The sequence below is a fragment of the Corvus hawaiiensis genome, chromosome 1, assembly GCF_020740725.1.
Source record: "Corvus hawaiiensis isolate bCorHaw1 chromosome 1, bCorHaw1.pri.cur, whole genome shotgun sequence".
Taxonomy (NCBI): Eukaryota; Metazoa; Chordata; class Aves; order Passeriformes; family Corvidae; genus Corvus; species Corvus hawaiiensis.
The window spans coordinates 82,623,290-82,644,533 of NC_063213.1; the positions used below are offsets into that span (position 1 = coordinate 82,623,290).

Consider the following 21,244-nt stretch of genomic DNA (forward strand, 5'->3'; position numbering starts at 1 on the left):
GAATTTTAGATCCCTTTAAAAAATAAAAATACATTTGCCAAGCAATAAATTCAAGTAATATCAATGGGAGATCTTTTTTTAGAAAACTAATTATCTAGAGTAGATATCTGTAAAGAACTGCAGAGCTAATTTAACTTTTTAATTTGTATTGCTAAAAAAAAAGCCTGGAAGGAGAAAACAAAGGCCTAATAGTATACTGTAAATGTATATTTTTTTTTAAGTGTATAAGCCCATGACTTCTAATTTATTAATTATATTAAGCAGAGTAGCTATGGCCATGATCAGAATGAAATCTGATGATGTGAAAACAGGGTCTAAACATTATGCTCTAAGTCATACTAAAATCTGTTCTGCTTAGCAAGCCATCCTTGTGGTATTGCTGAATGTTACCATGGAGCTTGGTAGTTGAAGAAGCAGACAAAGTCATGTAAGAGAAGAATAAAAAGCCAAATGAAGCCTGAATATTAGGTGAAGCCTGTTGCACATTGTGGATGGTGGCCATGCTGGGCTTCGCAATAGAGTCCTGCTTTACCAGCATTTATATAGCTGAGAACTTCTCCCTCTGGTCAAAACGGGAGAAAGAAGGTGTGTTTGAGTTTTTTTCTCCAAGCCGTCCTTTACCATAGGTACCCCGACTTCCAGAAATTTTTTTTTCTCCAAGTTACTCAAACTCCGTGGAAGCAATTGAAAGAGGCGCATCTGTTTCTTGACAGACTGACGTGGTTGGTTGAAATACTGCAAATTTCCTGCATAACTGAAGTAGAACTGGGGAGGGAGTTCCTGCCAAATTGTAATCAGGCTGGGGCCTTGAACTGCTTTGAAACAATTTTCCTCCTTTTCCCACTTATCTTCTTTTTCAATGATGCTTTTATGAATTAATGGTGCATGTGTGATTCTTTTATCTTATTAGTACTGCATATGCATACTGCAAATGTCAGCTTAGGTGGCAAGGCCAGGGGAACAGTATGCTTTAGTTCACTGGTTTATGCCTCAATATCCTGTCTAAAGAGGGGCAAAAAAATCTGCATCTGCCCAATTTGTTTATGTTTTTATATTCTGTAAATATATGCCAAGTGAAAAGCTGAAATTGTGGTTCTCATTCAAAATAATTGCCTTTGAGAGGCATTTTTATTTTGTGTTGAAATGTGCATCCTACAACAGGTATTCTTTTTGTGGAAGCTTCAAAATAACATGGTGACATTTAAGTGAGCAGAATATATGAAATTGAAAGAATGTTACTCTTAATACTCTTTTTTTGTCTTTCCCCCACTCCCCCTTTGAAATGAATCAATGTGACTGTGCCCTTCTGTACACACATCTGGTTCAGGATTGGTCTTGTGAATTCAAAATCTGGATTTTAAATTCTATTCTTCTGCCTTCAGTAGTGCTGTTGTGTATCTGGAGTGTCTTCATTAGGGTTGAGAATTTCAAATCAACATCATCTGTCGGAGTACTGCTTTTGTCATATTATCAGTCAGACATTTATGCAAAGTAGCCAAATCAGTTAGGGTCCTTACAAAGTCACCTACGTAGAGGTTTAAAAATATTACTAGAAAAATCTTCCATTTATCACTTTATTCATATAATAGTTGTATTTTCCCTTCTCCATCCTCCTAGAATATCCACATCACTCTTTCTTCATGTCATCATAGACATTAGTTTCTTCATCTGTTTTGAGCCTGTCAACAAGAAAATTCAAAATTAATTCAAAATTAATTGAAAAATGAACTGGAGGTAAACTTTCAGTATATGCACTGGAATTTTAATGTTATTGGAACGGGATGCCTTTGTAACACTGTCCATCTAGTCCAGTTACCATCTAGCACAGTGGTACAGAGCCTAAAAATTTCCTTTGTAATAAAGGAAACCTGATTGCTGGGGAATTTTTTATTTTGCTTTTAAAATTTCCTTTGATGTTAATTTCTGTTCTTGCTAAATTTTCTGGGAGAGAATTTGGCTGTGTCTTGTATGTTTGTATAGTATCCAAGTGAGAGGCAGTTTAAAGAACCCAGTTTGGCTACTCTAGTGTTAAGAACAATTTTGTCCAGCATTTGTAGCTACATCTCTCCTCAGACCGGTGCAGAAATTCACATAAAGCAAATTATTCTTAAGATATGCTAAAAATCTGATTATACTCGCTTTTTGTTTGTTAGAATTCTGAGCCAGACTTTAAGGTGTATTTTTGATTTGCAGAAAAGAGACTTGTGCTAATTCGTGTATAATGGTGGGTTCATCATGTACCTCAGTGGATGCAATACATATGATCCATCTTTTGAAGTTCCAGTATTTTTTTTTGTTTGTCTGTGGCCTGTCCCTGTGTGTCCATGTGTCGTGCCATCCCCCACCAGTTTTCACTTGATATGTATTCTTTTGTGGCACTGGGTTTTCAGTGCCTTATTTTGAACTTAGGGCAGGAGTATTCAAGAATATTTTTCATCTTTTGTGTTTCAAAGTGTAGATTTAAGCATTCTTCCTTTTATATTATTTTTACATCTACCTGGAGCTATTGCAGAAAAGCTGTGGTAAAGTTTATTCTACATGTGAATGGTAAAAATCGGTGCCTAGTGTAAGTGCTGTTTTCTCTGCAGCTAAAGAAAATTATTACTTTATCTGCCTGAAGTGTCATAACCTCGTGTTGTTTAGAGGTGATTCTCACCATGGCCTTGTAGACGTAAATGCTTAACCAGCGCTCAAGTAATTCTCTCGATGTCAACATACTTCAGCTTGTCAGCTGCCTGCCTCACTGTGCTTTGAGTTACAGCATTGTAATCATTACTGCATTAAATCAACACTCTGAGCCACCCTTGCAAATGGAGGTTGATAGGTACCTGCTCTGTTGTGAATGAGAGCGTGTGCCTTCAGTGCATCAGGCAGCAAGAGGAGGGAAATTAAAACTGTGGGAAGGAAAAATGAAGTAAGTGGAAATGCAGAAGGAAAACAAAAGAGAAGGTTGTTTAGCCTTCAGCAGGGATTAGTGATTTATTATTTTAATTTGTAAAAAAATTTAATTGCAAGTGTATGTGTACTGCAGACCTGCAGTTCAAATTGCTTTGTCAGAGTCTTAAATTCAGCATTATTAAGAAAGCAGCTCTGTGTGCAACATTATCATGTGCTAACATTTTTATTTTCACCTGTAAGATTTTTATAAGATTTTTATTCCCTAGCAGAACTGGTGTAGGATCTTATGCACTGATCAGAGGATTTCTAATCTCATGGAATAAATTCATAGATAGATTTGAAAAAAGCCGAAATACAAATTTATTCAAATTAGCTTAGTGAAGCAAATTTTAGGAGTTTGCTGGAAAGAGAACATCATGTACATCAGAGAAGCAAGTTATGTATCTGATTATTTGAGAATTTGCATAGAAATAAGAAATTATGCAGAAATCAAAACTTAATGTTCATTGGAGTTTGGACAAGGGCAGTAAAGAGACTTGGAGTTACACAAAGTAGGAAATGAAGGCAGAATCTCTTGACATACTCTACTTCAATTGAGATTATGTCTAAAGATTTTTTTTTCTTTTCTTTTCCTCTCTCCTTTTGCATATGCCTCTGAAAGGGATCATTGCTATCCCTTGTATGTGAGACACTGCCCTTTAAATGTGTTTGATAATACTGGGTATATTGAGAATCCATAACACTGATTGATTTTGAAGTTAGTTACTTAATGCATTTTATCTTCCTGAAATATTTGTTTATGCTTGCACCAATAAGCAATGCTCAAGTGGATTTGAACATAAGTAGGACATCATGTGTGCTTTTCTTGAACTACAGCTCGTGGATAAAATTTATGCTAAGGGTAATAAAGTTGTTAGCCTATAAAAAGTGTCTATAGTTATGTAAGACACATATAACATGTATTCTCTTACCCACTTGTAGTCAGAGAATAAGAGAGTAGTGCCAAAGTAATTTTAAAGCCACCCACCGGCAAAGAGCCATCATACTACTGTGTATAACACCAGCGAAATGTTTTGGAAAAAGAATACTAAAGTCAAACCAGGAATTATTTTGTACCCTTGCTTATGCCATTCCAAATGAAATGAATGGTATGGTACTGGCCTTTGAGCTTCACAGGAGAAAAATTAAACAGGCTCTGAATGAATTTTAATCAGGCTGAAATTTATTTCTTGGGAGAAGTACAAAATGTATTAATATTTCTCTTTTTTTAGAAATCACTTTATGTCTTGTCACTGGATGTGACTTTACTTAAAGATGTAAGATGATTTTACAGATGTTAGATGAGCTTATGCATAAAGAGAGCCGATAGAAGGTGCAAAAGTGAAGGGGGAGGCATTAATTGCTAAAGTAGAAATGTTGAGGAGAATTCTGTGGAAAGGTTTATAGGAAGGGTAAATACACATGGGCCTTAGAATAAGGGAAACAAAATCTTCGAATTACAAAGAGGCATAATGAAGTAACAAGGCATTTAGAAAAGCAATGCATGTTCTCAATACTTCAGAATTATTCTGAAATAAATGTAGGAGGATTACAAAGGTAAACATCTGAAAAAAAAAGATACGATAGGCAGGTCTATGTTTAAGCTCTCTTGTTGAAATGAACAGCAAATGACACTATAGTGATGCTGTGAAACAGATCTAAAAGGCAGCCGCAAACCTCCACACTGCAGGGACTTGGGACATTGTAGATCAACTTGTGGTGAAGATATAAATAGGCTTGGTCCTCCCCCCTGGTGAAAACCTTAAAAGAAAATTTTACCTGAAAGCTTTTGAGGATCTTTCTTGTCTCTGTGAAGCATCTGACAAATGGCTAGTTAAAACAAATCAAATTAACCATTTGAGTTAAGGATAACTTTAAAATGTTTGTATAATCTTAGAAGAGAAGGAAAATTTATCAGATTTGAGGGTGAGGCACGATTCACAAACTGAGAACCAGGGCAAGGGAGATAGTAAAAGGGCATTATGCAACTCATTAGGGACTATTAGCCTACAAGGTGGTAATGACTTCTTCATGAAGCAAATTGTTGACATTGATGCAGCTAAATCATTAAAAAGTAAAGATATGGCTGCAGTTCACAAACACAGGTTTGTAGCAGACAATATGGGATAGCCAAGGAATAAGGAATTGCCACTTAAAGATCAAAAGCAGAAAGGATTGCATTTATACCAAGAAAAGGAGGAAGGGGAAATAAATCAAAGAAACAAACAAAACCCAAAGAAGCTCTGCAAATACAATGAAGTAATAATAGAGAAACCTTCTAAAAATAGGAAATTATTTCTTGTAAAGAGTAAAATAAATAATCAGTGAATTTCCTTTCATTCCAGCTATAGGATAGAAGTATAATTTTGTGGTAATTAAAACCCAAAAAAGCAGAAAATATTTATTTTCCAGCCAAGCTTCTTTCCTTGTAAGTTATGTACTAGGTACCTTGGAAAATGGATTTTTGTGCAAATTACATGACTCATCTATATCCCCAGGGAGTGAAGGAGGGTGGAGAAAGAAAATTATTTCTTTTTATCAGTCTTGGTGATAGAGGAAAGGGAAATACTAGCATTGCACTAAGAAAGCTAGAAAAGTGATTCCATGTAGCTAGCTGAAGTAGCATTACTGTACGCTGCATTTCACCAGATCTGCCTGGCAACCATGTACAAGTGCTAAATGTTTCAAAAAAGGTTAAATCAAAGCACTAGACTTTGCAGTTGTTAATTATTTCCATTGAGAAGATACTTAGAGATTAAATATTCCTTGAAGATGAATGCATGAAAACTAGCATGCTTTTAGTAAATGTAAATGGGGTTCTCACTGCATAGTGAATGGAAATGGTGTCTGTCTACCATACCATAGCTCAGCATTTCCCTAAGAAAATGTTCAGCATAGTGAACATTTTGGAATTGAAACAGGTCTCAAAGCTTTTGTGAAAGTGTATCTTATTCACTGTTGGAGGGACAGAGACAAATCCCTCTTCTTCAGTGGTTTTCTCCAGCTTCAGTGTCTGTGGATCCTTTGCCGTGAAACGGTATGAACCAATGTGACAAGGTCATCTTCTGTTGCTTCTATTCAATCTCTGGTTAACAGTCTGTGAACTGATTTCAGATGCTGCATTTCTCGACAGCATCCTGCTTCAGCTCTGTCCTCAGTAGGAAGGCACTTCTCTGTGCCTCTGTGTGTCAGCTCTGGTGGAAATCTTGCCTTGTTTATTGACTTAATCAGTACTGTTCTCTGCCTGGTCTTGTTAGCAGTGTTCAAAAAGACTGGCTGCTGTCACTAGTAATTCCATTACTTCTCTCTGTCTTGTGACAATCTGTTGACCACACTAAGCACAAGTCAGCTCATGGCAGTAATAAGTGCTGCATTACTCCAGTAAATGGTTTATTTGGCATATGGTTTCCAACCGGACATGACAAAGTCCCCAGGTGGACTCCTTTACAGTTCTGCAATCTCTGGCCTGATTGATTTTCACCAAAAATTTACGTAGTAAGCACTTGCTTTAAATTCTTGAAGTACAATTTCAGATACAGAAGGATATCCATTTCTGTCCAGTAAAGCTTTTATCTTTGTATCTTTTGAAGAAATTGAGATCATAAGTGTTGAAATCCCAGACTTATTAATATTCTCCTGATCTTTGCCAACACGTATTAGTTAGTTGTTTTCAAGTGAGCTATGTATTGTTTTTCTTGTGCTCTAATAACACTGATTTCCATGGGATTCAGTTGCTGTTCTTCATGTTGGACTTAAGCTTTACGCTTATGGCTGTGTACACCAATGTTTTTCTGATCATTATGTGCTATAAATATAATGCACAGTTTTGAATCAGAGCAGAAATATGAGGATGAAGTTCAGATAGTATTTGCATGAATCTTAACTCTAAACATAACAAAACCTGTCTCCATCAGAGAAAAACTGGAAATGAACTAGAAAAACTCCTGCTCCCTATTGGTGCACATTTACTGACGAAGGGCCTTTAAAAAAGATACATTATATGAAGGGTTTCTAAACTTGTGTGGTGCTTTGTCAGTTCACAGAATCACAGAATTCACTATTTAAAATAAAAGTATGTAGTAAGTTTTACAGTAAAATCTGATATCTGGGGAAGAATTTCTTTAGAAGACTTTTGCACAATTTGCAGTATGTTGTAGTACTTATATTTTTCTGAAATAGCTGCTTTGTGCTGCCTTTGAAGGTCAGTGTTAAAAAAAAAATTAAAAATCACTCATCCTTTTTCCAGGATAGCAATTTGTGTATGGGCTTTTCTGAAATTCTCTTTTCTATTCAAGGCAGCTGATCTCAAGGCTTGTAGTTGCAAAGGATAAAGAAGCACTGTCGATGCCAAAAGCAAACAATAAGCATGGTAAAATACCTGTGTTTTGTTTCATCTTTTTCTTAACCAAGTCACAAAAAAAAAAAAAGGAAAGTGTTTTGAAGCAGAACACTGTGCTGTTGCACTGCAAATTGTGTTAAGAAAAGTAAAAATACTGCAAATCTGTAAATGCTTTGCAAAACATGTACACAGGCATTTTGAAAGCCTAGATTTATAATAAGACTTCATTGCGTCTACTCATCTTTGTTGTACATTCTTTGGTACATGTCTTTTGATGTACCTGATTTCATACTTTAAACTGTTCATAGGGAAAATTTTAGTTGCAGAAGAGAAAATTCACACAGTACAGATTCCATAGCTGTGAAAATCATTGCAGTATCACTTCGATAAATGATTTTATTTATACTGAGATACCTGCTGTGGGCAAGAGGAGAATTCCATTGTAAACAGAATAATTCAAAGTGCTGATAATGAAATGGTGTTTTATTTTCAGTCCAGCAGTTTAGATATAGCTGACCGTCGTTTATCAGTTGGCAGATATTGATGAATGTGTGTGTGCGACAGTACAGAGCAGGCAGCAGATTGTGCACCACTGCTGATCCTGATGCACCTCTCATACAATCTTGTTCAGGAGGCCACAGGTTCACTGACAGTAGACAGCACAGTTTTCATGCTCAGTGAATACTGTGCCTTCCTTTGTACTGGATGTGGGCTATCTCAGATAGCCAGAAGCTTTGTAATACAGCTGGAGTTTTAAAGAGAAACAAAGAAGAGTCTGTTTTTCTACAGTCTGTTATGTAATTTATGTGGGCCTCATTACTTTCATGCTCAGAGAATTATTAATTTTAGTATAAAAATTCTTCATGCAAATAGTCAAGCAAAACCTCACTTCTGAGGAAACCTTTGGCATTAAAACTACCAATTAAATCTGTATTCTCAATAACATGGTATGATCAGTTGGTTATTTGTACTCTGTGTATGTATAACTTTACTTAAATTTGCAATGTACAAGTAGAATTTTAAGTATTATGAATATTATTTACATTTGTTTTCCTGCAGATTTCTTGGTTTGGACCTTAGTTTCAAGGTACCCACCCCTAATTTCAAAAATTATCCTGATACTAATTTTTTCAAAAATTATATACCTCATCCTGCAATATGTGACTCAAAAGCAGTTACACCTGAACACAAAAATAAAACAGTGAACACAAAGTTGTGTCAAGGATTTGTTGTACAGAAAGAGTTCAGTTCACATACACCAGCTCAAACAGAGCTTAGTAATATGTGATTGTTCCAGTCAGGGAGCTTGTCTAATGTGACAGACGGATGGCGCTTTGCCTTGTCACTCCTGAGCACCAGCCCATCTGAAGGAGGCAACTTCAGTTCAGTCAGCAAATGCTCTGGCCACATTCCACTACTACCTGCCAGTAATTCTGAGTAAATTGCTGGCCACTTCTGAGATTCTTGGGTCATGGAGTGTTTGGGAATATTTTTTGCTTCCTTTTGGTGTACTTGGAACAACCAGCATTTGTTGGTAGGCCATGGATCTTATATGCTGGCTATATTGCATGCCTGTATAAGGAAAGGGAAAAATAATTTGTTTTAACAAAATGATAGATCTTTTGATCTTTAAAAGTAGATCTTTTTAAGTTACAGAGGTTTAGTAAAATAACTTAGGAAGTGAAGGAAATAGTATTTTTCTAAGTATTCTTGAATTTACAGATATTCTTATTTTGTTTAAGCAACATGTTCTGTATAAAAAGTAATTCTAAATAATTAATCTAGCAAACTGTATCGATGTGTGGGATCTTTCCAAAACTATATGCAAATTCCCTGTCAGACCCTTTAAAAAAGGAGAGATAGAAGCATGAATTTTATGTGATAGAAATTGTTTGGTCTCCTTGCTTACAGTAGACCAGTTTATCACTGGCATAGTCCTGAAGTTAAAACTTGTTTTCCAGTATCAAGGTTACTTTTTCTATTTTATTAAATCTATATTGCTCATTTTGACTTCTGTTTCATGAGCTCACGTGGCTTTTTTTTTCACATTTGGTTAATAAGATTTTATTTTGAGCCTCTGCAGCTTTTAGTAATTCAGTGCTTAAATTTCATGTAACTTGCAACTGCTGAGAGGTTGCAGTGCTGCTTTGGTTGTGCATTAAACCTGTTCCATAGCTCCACAGCATGGTGTAAAAACAAATGTCTTGTTTCTGTAGCAAGCTCTGGTTTCTCCAGTTCATATATGCACTGTAAAACAGTGGCTTTCCATTAAAAAGACATAAATTTTCCCTGCATTAAGCTCTTTATGCGGTGTTTCTCTCTTGTTTCACTGTGTTCTAGGAATGGAGGGTTCAATTCAGTTACCTCAGCATAGATGCTTAATGCCATTTGAGACAACCCGAGTTTTTGCGGTTCCAGTATAGCAGATACGATACAGGGCCTACAAGGGGCTCCTCCTGAGTGCCACCTGGACTGCAGGCAGGATTACCCAAAGGCATCTCAAGCAGCAGGAGACACCTGTTGTTGGTTACCTTTAATGTAGTTATTTTTTTACTGAGTATTGTGATGAGAACAGCTCTATTGGATCTGACTGTCCTGCCCCCAAATTGCCAAATATAAATGATCAGAGAAAAAGCTCTGAACACGGCAAGTGCACATTACCTATCTTTTTAGCACAGTACCAGCCTCAGGCACTTTCCAGAAAAAGTGTGGTTCAGTGTGTTTATTTAGTAATCTTGGTGCATTTTTCTTGCCTGAAACCATGTATGTGTTTAGCAACTGCAGGAGCATTTCACAAGGACTTCAGCAGCTCAGCAATGTACAAAGAGCCTCTTCCTTTTGTGTGTGCAACTCACCACTCACTGACTTCATCTGCTGTCCCTGTTTGTTCCTAATCCACCCTGCCTGTGCTACCCAGGCTTTCAGAGTTTTCTCATTCACCCTCTCAACTCTGTCTTCTCTGAACCGAAGAGTTCTGGTATGCATCCTTTTTCTCGATGTGGAGGCCATTCCTTGCCTCTCATTGGCTCTGTTGCCCTTCTCTGGCTTTCTAGTTCTGCTGTATCCTTTTAACAAAGAGGAGCCAGACCTGCTCACAGTATTCAGGATGCAGGTTGCTGTTTATTGCCCAGTCATTTAGTCTTGCAAGGGCCTCTGCTGTTCTCCCTAATTGACCCTTTTCTGTAATACTTCAATTTCATATCATTAGCAACTTTCATTACTACCAAAAAAAGGGAATGAGCACTATGAATATGTTTAACACCCTATCTTGCAACCCAGCTATTTCCTGGAATTTGTTGGTGGTGTCTGTTGGAAGAGCTTACTCTCTCTGCTTTTGTTTGTCCTCATGTAATTAGTCATTCATGAAGGAGCCTTCTATCCTGTGTAATCTCAACAGTTTGCCCAGAAACTTTCAAGTGAAGGACTTAAGAAAGGCTTTGGCACAGGCTGATACAGCATCATTTTATCCATCTTGGGACATTACATCCAAAATGAGTGGTCTTACTAGATGGATGAAAAACTGTGTGGAACATCAGACCAGAGGTGTACCTTGTCTTGTTTAGTTCTTCATCGGTGACATGGAGATAGAAGTGCAAGGCATTCTTGACAAGTTTGTGGATCACAACAAACTGTGAGGTGCACTCAAAGCACTCGGAGGCCTGGCTGCCATTCAGACCAGCCTACACAGGCTCGATGAGAGAGCTGGCAGCAACCTTGTGAAATGAGGCAGATAACTTAGTCTTGAGCCTGGGATGGACAAACTCCGACCATTGGTACATCCTGGGCAGTCACTGGCAAGCAATTCTGCTGGAACAGACCTGTAGGCCATTGTAGCCAGCAGCCTGAGTGTGAGCTGGCAGGATGCCTTGGCAGCCAACTGCGTGCTGGGCTTCGTTAACAGCAGCACAGCCAAGAGACTGAGGGAGAAGTTTATTTGAAGTTTATTTGCTTTTACTCGGCACTCATTAGACTGTGCCTAGACTGCCATGCACAGGTGCTGGGGACAGCCCAGTACAGGAAAGACATTTATAAACTGGGGCAAGTTCAGCAGAGGATGGCCAGTGGCAGGAGTACTTGCTCTGTGAGAAGAGGCTTGGAAATGGGGCTTGGTAAGCCTGGAAAAGAGATGGCTTAGGGGGAACCTAGCAGCCACCTTCTTGTATCTGTGAGGAAGTTGCGGAGAAGAATGGGGCAGGCTCTTTTGCTGAAATGTATGGCTAGAGGCTCTCATTAATTGAGAGGAGATGTTTTGGCTTGACTTAAAGGGAAGAAAAGTTCACTCTAACTGTAATTAAGCAGTTGAGGGGATTGCCTGGAGAAGGTATAGGATCTTCATTCCTGTGATGCCTGTGATGTTTCAAGAGCCAACTGGACAAAGCTAAACAACCTGGTCTTGAATGTTGATCACCTGGCTAAAGCATGTTTTACCTATCTGCTTGAATCAGGATGTTGGATAAGAAAACCTGCTGAGGTCCCTTCTGACATGAATAATTAATTTTGTATGATCATTGTTCATTTTATACTTGCTTATTTATTACTATTCACCTTCTTACCTGCATATTTATTAATATCCTGCTTCTTAGCTAAAAACAAAATAATGTTTTTAAAAAATAATTATACTGTGGAAAACAGATTTGTTCATATTGTCATTCAGCCCTCACGTGATTCAGTTCTTATATTTCAATATACAGACATAATTAAAGAACAGGTAAAAATAATATCATTTTTGTAAGGGATTCTAGTTTGAAATAAATCTTCTTCCCCTGCACTGGAGGAGTATTATATCATCTCCTTTTCCAAAGGAAAAAACCCCAACAATTAAATCTATTATAAATGCTGCATACTTTGAATAATTTTTTTTGTACTGAATTTGCATGTGCATATATTTCTGCTGAAAATATTGTATGGAAAAATCTCAGATGATACTTAATCCTATGTGTGAAAAAAAAGATATAGGCAAGCTTGGGCTTGGATGTCTTCATATCAGGGACAATTTCTAAGTCCTAGATAATTACACTCATCTTTCCAGAAGAAGTTTTGAATAACCTTTTGATTATATAGCATTTACCTGATGAGCTTGTTTGTTGGTATATTTATTATGCATCTCAGATGCAATACATCTACCTAATTTTAGCTACCTGAAAAGGTAGTCACTGAGTTTAAAATAGTTGCCTAAGTACCCACTACAGGTAACAGAGATGGTTCTTCCTATCCCCAAACGTGAGTCATGCTGTCTGCCTTAGAGGCTTGACTTGAGATGGAATTAATCACTCTGCAAAGCACCTGTTTTACCCTATTAACTAGGAGGGGACTTTAGTCAGCTAGCTCTTCCAGGAGGGCTAGTTTTATATGCTTATTTTGCAAATCTCTACATTCAGACTCATCCTGTGACACTTTTTTTTTTTCCTCCAAATATCACAGAAGCACCTGGGAGGAGCAGAAAGGAGCCCAACTTAAAAAAAAAAAAAAATTGCTCTCATTTATCCTTAGACCTGGTAGCTGATGCAAATATCTATTTTTGCATAGAATTTTGTAATACAGCTCAGCTGGAGACCAAATCTGGAGCAGATACATACCTGGTGTGATGACTCCTTGGAAACATGAAGTCAACACCATCTGTAACAGAGAGTGGCTTGTCTGCAGGACATGATGGAGTAGTGATGCTTGGTTTGGGGTTGTTATTTGTTTGGGTTTTTTGGATTTGGTTTGGGTTGGGGCTTTTTTGGTGTGGGGTTTTGTGTGTGTGTGCATTTTTTTCGTTTTCCCCATCTCTGGATATCTCACAGGAGACATTGGTGGCTGGAAAGGTGTAGATAACACACCAGTGTTTTGGCTACTGCTGAGCAGTGCTGGCACAGCATCGGTGCTGTCTTTCAACATTCCCCCCATCAGGTGAGCAAGATCCTGGGAGGGGACACAACCAGGATCCAAACAACTGACCCAAACTGACCAAAGAGATGACTTTATATGACATCAGCTCAGATATAAAAGCTAAGGAAAGGAGGAGGAAGTTGTGGCATTTGTTATTTGCAATGTTCATCTTCTGGAGCAACTGCTATGTGTGCTGAAGCCCTGCTTCCTGGGAAGGGGCTGAACATCACTTGCTAAAGGGAAGTAGAGAATAAACCTATTTTTTTTTTTTCTCTTTGCTTGTGCTCACACAAACTTTTGCTTTTGCTTTAGTAAACTGCCTTACCTCAACCTATGAGTTGTTTTCCATCTTACTGTCTCTCCCCTGTTCAGCTGGGAAAGGAAGTGATAGAGCGGCTTGATGGTCACCTGGCATCCAGCCAAGGTTGGCCCACCAAAGCCTCATTGGGAGACTGTGGAAACTCTAGAAGTGGTGTGTGTGAAATACGACTTCAAACCTATTCTGGAATTCCCTATTCTTAGGCTTCTTTTTCTTGATTGCTTAAAAGCAGATTGATGTTGGATACATCAATCTCTTTTCTTCTCCCTTGGCAATATCTGAGTCCTCTTCAGGACAAGTCAGCTATATGAGTTTGTATCTACTTCAGATTAAACCAGATGAAATCTGAAGTATTACTTCTTTCTTTTCCTTCAGAAAGTAATTGAAAGCAAGTTGTTCTTCTAGCAGCAGACCTGTGTGTAGTTTATAGAAAACTCATGTAACTGATAAGCACTTCTAAAAGCCCAACTTGAACTCCTGGGCTAAAGGTGATAGCAATAATGCTTAGCATTCAAAGACTGCCTTTATCTGAACAATGAAAGCAATACCAGATCAGCTCAAAATATAGAATGTATCTGATGGTTTAAGGTATAAGACAGGAAACAGCCATCTTTGTTGTTAAGATTTCTCTTTTGTGGGAAACACTGTAATAAGTGTTAAGTCTAGTGGATTAATTAGAATAACTCTTCTTTTGGGGTTGTATATTCAAACATCTCTGGCAAATTCTGACACAAATATTAAAGGAAATAGATAATCATGAATACAGCCAGTGAATAGCTATTTCTAACCTTGTACTGTCACTATGTCTGGTATTTACATTCAATAAGTCTTGCATATGTTTGCTGATCATAAAATAATGATTTTCTGTTTACCTAAAATGTTTTAAAAATGTTTCTTTAATGATCTTAAAGAGATCATGAAGTTCTAACTACCTCAGCTTTGAGTCATTATTAAGTGTAGGAAGGGTCTTCAGAACTGTGGATCTCTCAGTTTCTCATAGCTGGTTTTATTACAGACAAGTAAACTTCCAATTGAATTTTCTTCCTGTGCATGTTTGGACTAACAAGTCCCAAGTATCTTATCAAATAACAGTATCAAATAACTTATGAGTAATGCTTTTGAATAATTTATTTTGTAGTCAGAAAAGATCTGCATATGTTAAATTCTGTGCTGCTTTGGTTGACAATATTGAATTCAGTAGAGATCTGCATATTATTCTTTTATGATATTTTTTCTAGTCCTTTTGTAATTTGTACAGTCCTTAGGCCAGTGGATCTTCATTTGCAGTTGAAGGCTCTAGATGCCTATAGTACAAATAATTATTTTGCTGCTGTGCCCTGTAGAACAGAAACACTTCCAGACATTCCACTTTCTTGAGAGATTTTTTTTTATAGTGCAAACAGGAAAAGATACTCTCCAGAAATACAAGTCTTGGAAGTGCCTGAACAGTTAAAGACAGGGGCGAGTGTGTGTGTGTACGTGTGTGTGTGCACTTAACTATGAGACAGCTGCTTGGATGGAGTATTTCAGCCCAAACAGTAAGCTTGTGAAAAGTGTAAGTGCCTCAAAATAGGATCTTAAAATGAGATGTGCTAGCACTGCTAGCTCTGCCTGCAACCAGAAAGAAAATTGTGAAACTTCCTCATCAGCTTTACATCATGGAATTCCACCAGAACTGCTTTTAAAAATTGCTTCCAGCAAATTTGACTTCCTGCTGTTGCTGACTGCTTTCCTAGAAGCTATGATGTCTCAGGTCTGCGCTGTACACCTTCCCCCTCTTCACCAGCTTCATTTCAGGAAGCAGCTCCTCTCATCTTAGTCGAGGGAGGGGGAAGCAAGTGGCGGCACAGGGAGGAGTGACACCTTCTTTCTTGGCTTCCTGCCCACATCCTTGGCCTCCTCCCCAGTACCATGGGATGTATCTCTGGCAGTATATTCCTGAACATGACATTTATTTAACTTGTGCAAATGTTTTTACGGTAAAGAAATTTAATTTTCTGTTATGATGTGTAATTTGACAGGATGAACGTGTAATTAGAATCACAAATACAACTGAGATTCTGTGGATATAAGTAGATTAAAAAATACTGTATATACATTCAAAGTATGTATGTAGGAAGTTAAAACTAGGTAAACAGCCAAAATAGGCATTGGAAAATGCGTATAACTGAAAACAATTTTGTGTATGTCTTCGCATGTGCACTGAAATGTATCTGCCTTGAGTGGATGTTGCTGCCATTGCAGCCAGTGCAAAGGAATTCAGTGCTGTCTTAAACCAACCTCGCAATGAAAATGGGAGACAACAATTATTACATAGCTCCAGTTTAACCCAGCAGGGCAATTTTAAGGACTTACACATTGCAGCAATTTGGCTTTAATTCTGTTGAAGAATTGGACAATAGCATGTGTTTGAAAATAATACTCTGATAAGAATAAATGATTAAAAGAAGTTAATCTGCATGAAGACTGGTATACACTCTCAATCCATGAGAGTGTTTAAAGAAAAAAAAAAAGGAGTAGTGTATCTTTGTAGGGCTACAGAAATGGAAGAAGTAGATGCTAGAGGATGTATACTGAATTGAATATATTGATTTCTGTTACCACTAGTAACTTTGATTTAGGAAAATAGAGTTACACAGTGTCTAATAAAATTCAAGTACATGTAAGTTGTGGGTGATTTTCAGTTCTATGTAACTAGCTGGTTTAAACCCAAGTCATTGAGGTGAGAGCTGACTTTCTTCCTATGCTCAACTGCCACTGCAACTTTATTATTGTTTCTGGTATTTTAGCGTAGCCTTTAATAATGGGCCCACTATTAAGGAACCAAGTTTTGTACTGTTATATGTTCTTGACAAGTCCTGTGAAAGTAAGCAGGCCCCTAAAAAAACCAGTGATAATACTGTAAAAGAAGACCCTAGTTTTCAGCTTGTAAAGAAAATTATTGCACGTTCACTTGCCCAGAATACTTGTAGATGCAGTAAAAATGTAATCATAATTAAAGGCCAATTTATGTTGCTATGATAGTTCAGCTATTTATCCTCACTGAAAAAGGGTCCAGCATCTCTGTTCTGGGAAAATTTGTGGTTTTTCAAGCAACACATCCCTGACGCTGAAATAAGGAATTTGATTAAGGTTCTGATAGTGCTGTGGGACCATTCCTTTGGGCGAGTTATGGTGGCAGTTCACTGCTTTATGAATCACTGGATTAGTCTATTGATGTCCTGTGAGGTTGCTTTTCACTTGTGGTTTTGTAGGCAAAATGGCCATGGATAAGGAAGACATGAAGTGCATTCTTTACAAATACAGTTCATACAGTATTTTAAGAATGTGCTCAACATATGTGTATGAACACTGTAAATTGATACTCTTTTAGTGTGACAGAGTGAAGGCTGAAACTGTTAGACTAATTACAGTCTTATACAACTTAAATATACATATTTTTATTCTTTTCCATCAATAAGCTATCTCCTGGAAAGTATAATTTTGTCTAGAAAGTCAAACATATGATACACACTGTGAAGGGGCGTTGGGTTCAGTTTAACTATGAGGGGGTTAGGAGTTTCCAAACTTTCAGACAAACTGTGAAGAAAATGCAGTTGTCATCACATTCTCATAATGATTGTCATTGTTGATTTAAGAGTATTTCAGTTAAATCCAAACTTTCAAACTTGGTTTGGGTATGTAAAGTATACTTAGGAGAAAATGATGCATTAATGCAAGGACTTCTGCCTGTGCTTTCTGGCAGGCAGAGATCCAGAAACGGTTTTCTACTCTACTGAATTTTTTTTTATGACTGTGTTTCTAATGGACTTTATTAGTTGATGTTTCAGCAGAAATTTCTGTCAGTGTTTATTTCTATGAAAATCCAGATTTCATGCTTGGGAGCACATAAAATGTTCCTCTGTATAGAGTTTAGAAAAATAGCTAGGATTGTACTGATATAATTTCTGGTTTGTTTTCTCCATTAAATTGTACATACTGTTATATAGATCAAAGAAGTGTGACTCTTGGGAGAGCTGAATTCAACTCCAATGTCTTTTAGATTTTTGCTGTATCTTAGGAGAGATACTTTGTCTCTTTGAGACTCTATACACTTTTATGCAGTTATAAGAGTCCCATGATTTTGATATCCTATCAGAGAGATGATTTGGTCCAGGGGAAAATCAGGTCAGGTTAGTGCAATGGTTGCTTCACACATCTTCTCTTTTCTGCAAGGGTGACCGTGAAGTCAAGGAAAGAAAGCAGGTGCATCAGCACAGTGTTTCAAGCTGGACTGTGTGCAGTCCTGGTGTGGAGTCATGGGGTCCCCAGAGCACTCTCTGGTGCTCTTGGGTCCTCTGTATGTTGGCGAGATGGTCCCTAATCTTCGTGTCGGGTCATGAGGTTCTCATCTCTCACTTTTGTGCTCTGGTTTCCTTCAATATTAAATATCTTTAGTTACAGGACTGGACAGGGAATATCACGTTGGTAAAGAGTCCTTTCAGATCTTGATCTTTCCTGATCTGCACATGCTGCTCATGCTGCTCCCAGTCTGCTTCTTCCAGATACTTCTAGCTGTCTTTGCACTTTTTGATGATCATCAGGCAGTTTGCATAGTTTGGCTACCTGTTTTCTTCAGCACACAAAACCACTTCTCTTTTTCAGGACAGGTGGCTTACTATATTTCATCTGCTTGTGCCACAGTAAAGAGCTGTTTACCATTAACTGGCTTATGCTAACAGCTATCCTGTCTGGACATAAATCATGCTAATTGCTACAGAGAGTGAAGAAAAAAACTCTTAAGTTCTAGTTAGGTTTTTTTGCCCCAACTTTCTTGGTCATAAAGTATGTTAAGGGAGTTTCCCATTCTGCATTGTTATTTGTGGGGATGCCCTAGACTCTCAAAATATTGTAAAGAGTTTATGAAGCCAAAAAACCAAAATAATGGATGATAAAAATTCCTGTGGATAAACTTAAAATGATGCACATATGGAGAAGAAGAGTAATACGACATCCCAACTTCACACAGGAGTCTGAGATTTGCTACTTTTTGTGGGGCTTGGGCTGTGTGCATAAACCCATATCAAAAGGAGCGAGGAGAACCTACAGTTCCCATCAGGAGTACAGCGCTCTTGCGGAAAACACTCAGGAAATGTTTGACTGTTGTGCTCATCTTTGGCTGAGGGAGGTGCATCCAGATGTTTAAAAAAGCAGATATCCTTACCTCAGCAGGCCCCTACTTCAGTGTGCAGTGAGCAAGTGAGGAGATGCTGTGCTCATCTAGGAGCTCCCTATTTAAGGGGTACAGCCATGGAAAGAACCCCCCAGTAATTGCTGTCTTGGTTGCCTAGGGCAGGCCTACCTGCCAGACATTGTGTCTCTGAGGGTCGGTCTGGAGGTATGTTGCAGAGTGTTGTATGGGGCTTGGAAGTATGCATTCTGCTGTCTGGCTCTGATAAAAGAGAGAGATGTGAGGCAAAGAGGATCTGTGCAATTCAGTATGATATATATAAGTAAGCTCCTTAACTGTCGGAATTAGTGAGGAAGTAGATTAGTCCTGAGATTACACCAATATCAGAACTGTCTATCCTCCTTCAGGTTCAGAGCCATGGGAGACATTAAGAGTAGTCAGCATGAATCAGCCTGCAATTTAAATTTAAAGTAGTAGTAATAAAGAGTCTATTTTGGCAAGAACCTCAGTGGATTATTTGCCTCAGACTCATAGGGCTGTGCCTTTGCCTTGCCATTTCTGTTCTTTGTAATGAACATGTGTCCTCAGGTGTTTCTGCCATTGACCCCATCTCCTTCATTCCAAACTTCTTTTTCCTCTGATTACTGCTGGTGGTGTTGGGAGGAATTACTCAGTCATGGTGTGGTTTGACTCTGGCGAGCAGCTAAGCTTTCACCCACTTGCTTGCTAACCCACTACAGCAGGATGGGGGAGAGAACTGGCAAAAGTGAAGAAAAAACCTCTAGTGAGTCAAGATAAAGACAACTTAATAAGTAAAAGGGGAGAAAAAAGTAACAAATGATGCAAAAGCACTCACCACCATCAGACTGATGCCCAGCCAGTCTGCAAGCAACAGCTACTTTGGAGAAACTGCCCCCAGTTTCTATGCTAAGCGTGACATTGTGTGGTAGAGAGTATCCTGTTGGTCTGCTGGGGTCAGCTGTCCTGGCTGTGTCCCCTCCCTCCCTTGCTGAGGGGCAGAGTGAGAAACAGAGAAGGCTCAATTCTGTGCAAGCACCATTCAGCAATAACTGAAACACTATTTTTTAATCACAGTATTACCATCTGAGCTTCTATAAAGAAAATTAACTCCATTCCAACACAAACAAAACATAATGCCACTTAATTTTTCAATTCACCCTGAGGCAATAAATGACCAGTTGATGGTAAAAAAAAGCAACAAAGGGACCCTTCATAATTTCTTAGTATCACCTCCTCCTACCATGTCTACGTAACACAAGATTTTAAGAATTCACTGTAAGGACTGTTTCTGGCTTTTGTTTGTAGATATGCATTTTGCTCTGTATGCTTGAGGATATTGGCATTGTCAGTGAAGTAAGAGCTCCTTTTCCCTCGGTAACAGAGGCAAACAATATTCTCTCATTGGATTCCATGAACGAAACAAATTTGCTTGATTTGTGAATAGATTCTTCAGCAAAACTGAAATAAATTTTTGTAAATCCTCACGCCGAGGTCTCTCAAATACTGAGAGGAGGGTGAATTTTTACGCTGGTTTCTCTGTGGTTGCATTACTAACTCCAACTGAAATATTTTCCTAAGAATTTTAGGAGGTTTCTCAGTTCTCAGATGGTGCATGCTAGCTGGTTAGGGTAAATCCTTACAGATTAGGATGGTGGTTTCAGGAACAATGAAGCAGGAAGAAGCAGCATGTGCTTTATCTGTTCTGATTAATCACTTATTCCGTGGCTATAATACATTTACAGGGAGGGGGACTGGGGCCAGTGAACTGATACAGCTCTAGCTTTGTGGTTTGGGTCTGATCTTTAAATCTCAATGCACTGGTCAGCAGTGGTTCTGGCTCTGGTTTGAGAGGAAAAAACAGCAAGGGATGTACAATTAGACCATCTTTCTCTTGCCTTTTTTTCAAGGTCCTTTGGGCCAAATGCTGAACCTTTTTTCTCATAAGCACTTCTTCTGAGTTACCCTGCAAAAATAATTGGGAATGGTTTCAAATTTTTGTTTCATTTTAAGGAGGCAGGCTGTATAAGTAATTCAAAGTACTTGAAATTGCCAACATTTTAGCAAAAAGCAAAACTTGTTTGCAAAAAAAAAAAAAGTTTTATAGCATTACTCGAGCAAAACAATACTTAGCAGGATAGTCGTGAACTAAAAAGTTTGGAAGCATTGCAGATGGCTTAAGCACTAGGCAAGACTTCAGGTTTCACATGGCTTCCAGCGTTCTTACACTTGTTAATGTAGATAGTGGCAGGAAAATATTTGATACAGCCTGTGGAGGCCTCAGGCTATTGTGTACATAAGACCCTTCATTTTGCTTCCTCTTTGCAGAGCAGGAAAATAGAGATATTTTATTCAAGTCTCAGGGCAGAAGTAGAGAGTTCCTGAGGAAGAAACTTTTTTGTCTTGAGCTATAGGCTTTGGAATGTTTCAGGAAATGACTTTTTGAGTCAGGCATCTGTGGAAGAGAAGGAAATTTTAGGTATTTCATATTTATCTATCAGACTTTAGAACAGGTTAAGACAAGGAAAATATTGGAGGAAGTTTTGCAGAATAGCTTCTCTTCTGTCAGGTTTTAGAATATAGTTGTCTT

At 38.1% G+C, this 21,244-nt stretch overlaps 1 protein-coding gene and 1 long non-coding RNA gene across 10 annotated transcripts in view; one reads left to right on the plus strand and one right to left on the minus strand.

Annotated features, from left to right (window-relative positions):
- CTNND2 (catenin delta 2) overlaps nucleotides 1–21,244 on the plus strand; it is a 669,045-nt gene that overhangs the window by 89,881 nt on the left and 557,920 nt on the right. The window lies entirely within an intron of this gene.
- LOC125329659 lies at nucleotides 204–19,574 on the minus strand. Its single transcript, XR_007205231.1, has 3 exons — nucleotides 19,493–19,574; nucleotides 4,717–4,767; nucleotides 204–1,679 (listed from the first exon to the last, which is right to left on the minus strand). It is a non-coding gene; the product is annotated as an uncharacterized LOC125329659 (long non-coding RNA).